The sequence below is a fragment of the Equus przewalskii genome, chromosome 22 (assembly GCF_037783145.1).
Source record: "Equus przewalskii isolate Varuska chromosome 22, EquPr2, whole genome shotgun sequence".
Taxonomy (NCBI): Eukaryota; Metazoa; Chordata; class Mammalia; order Perissodactyla; family Equidae; genus Equus; species Equus przewalskii.
In genome coordinates this window covers 8,028,979-8,031,155 of record NC_091852.1, presented here as the reverse complement: position 1 = coordinate 8,031,155, position 2,177 = coordinate 8,028,979, and positions in this window count along the sequence as shown.

The following is a 2,177-nucleotide window of genomic DNA, read 5'->3' as shown; positions in this document are numbered from 1 at the left end:
GTGATGTGTTTGTTTTGTTTAAAAAGGTAATACAAGTACATGGAGCAACTCTCAAAAGGTTCCAGAGGCTATGCTGAGTGGTAATCTCATTCTCACCCCTCTCTCCCAGTTCCCCAATTTCCCTTCCCTCAATTTCTTATGGATCCTTCTGCAGGTAGCCTGTACATATATAAGCATATATGCATCTACATCCTTTATATCACAAGCAATATCGTATTATATTTATCAGTCTATATCTTTCTTTTTTGCTTAACAATACATCTTAGAAATGGTTCCGTAGCAGTATGTGTAGAGCTGTTCATTCTTCTCAATGGCTGCATAATATTCTGCTATACAGACGTACCATAATCTTTTTTTCTTTTTTGAGGAAGATTAGCCCTGAGCTAATATCTGCAGCCAATCCTCCTCTTTTTTTGCTGAGGAAGACTGGCCCTGAGCTAACATCCATGTCCATCTTCCTCTACTTTATATGTGGGATGCCTACCCCAGCCTGGCTTGCCAAGCAGTGCCATGTCTGCACCCGGGATCCCAGGAGGTGAACCCCGGGCCGCCGAAGCAGAGCATACAAACTTAACTGCTGCACCACCAGCCGGCCCCTAAGACATACCATAATAATTTTATCCCGTTTTTAAAAAATGTATGTTTAGTTCTCGTTCACGCTTTGCTATAGCAGGTAACGCTGCAATCATATGCATTTTGGGTGTGTGTGAATATATCTGTAAAAGTGAAACTGCTGGGTTAAAGAGCATGTGCATTTAGACTGCACTGAGTATCCTCCCAGACGTGATACCAACTTACACTCCAAACTGTGAGTGTGCCCGTTTTCCCAAACACCTGCCAACACAGTTTATTACCAAGCTTTTTGAACTTTCCATGCTAATCAGTAGGAAAAGTTAGAGAGTATTATTGTTAAATACGCATTTTTCTTATTATGAGTCATGCTGAACAAACTTCACATGATCGCAATTGACTGGGACTTTGGGGTTTGGGGCGTATGTTACAGTGGGTTAGACTCATCTCACAGGCGTGCCATTAAAGGGGCTGATACTCTGGGCCCCAAGAGACCTGGGTTTGGAGGTTGAGATGACGTCCCATTGATGGCGCACCTACTGTGTGCTGACACATTTGCTCCTCATGACACCCAGAAATTTGCTCCTCCACAGTGCTGTTATTTATCTGAGAAAAGCTGGCTAAATGTTTTTCTAAAACTACATAGCTGATGAGGCGAAGAGCTAGGATTCCAGGCCAAGGTCATTGGACTCCACATTCTGCCCCCTTTCTGAGTCCTGGCTTTACTAACTGCTAACTTAGTGTGACAAATTCAGCGGATTTCAGATCAGAAAACCTGGGTCAAGCTGCTACTTGCCAGCTGTGTGACCTTGGGAAATGATTTAACCTCTTGTGGGGGTTGGTTTCAGTGTTCTCAACAAGTTTGTCAAAGAGCTGGAGTTACTACCTTGAAGCCCTTCCAGGTCTCAGACTTTAGTACCTTGTAATTTGGCAAAAATTCAGATTTTGAATAAGCGAAAATCCTGGCTTATTCAAATGCATCATCATCATGTCCTAAAAATTCAGAGCTTATTAGTCTCAAACTCCTCATGTGGAAACTGACCACCGCTCTAAACTTCTTAAGTGCCACCAGCACATGAAGGGAGCATTTTTCCCCTTTGACTCATCTCCTTAGAAGTGTCCCTCTATCTCTTTTTTCCTTTTCTTTTTTTTCTTCTCCCCCTGCCCATGTATGGAGTCGCCTCATGCTAAGGAACCACAACTGAAGAAAGCCAAATTCTCTTCTAGACAACAGTTCATTTGTGCATTGCTCCTTTATTTTTAAACACTTCAAAGGCTTATGACTTTTCTCTTCTTAAAAAATTGTTTTTTAATATATTTATCCCATTTGGCTTTTTGAATTCCCTGGAGAGGCCCTTACGTTCTGGCTCCATCTATCCTGACTATCTCGGACAGCCTGCAGCCCCCTTCTCCGAGGTAAGAACCAGCAGATGAGAGGAGGCAAAAATAGAGCCCCCTGTGCCCAGTGACCCTCCCAGGCCCAGCAAATCCCTTTAGAGAATGAGGTCATCATGCTCTTTATGGAAAGCATGCTCTAAGGAGGAACAATCTCTGCAAATGAATGGCTCACATTTATAAAACTCCTCGACTTAATTGTCACAGGCCCA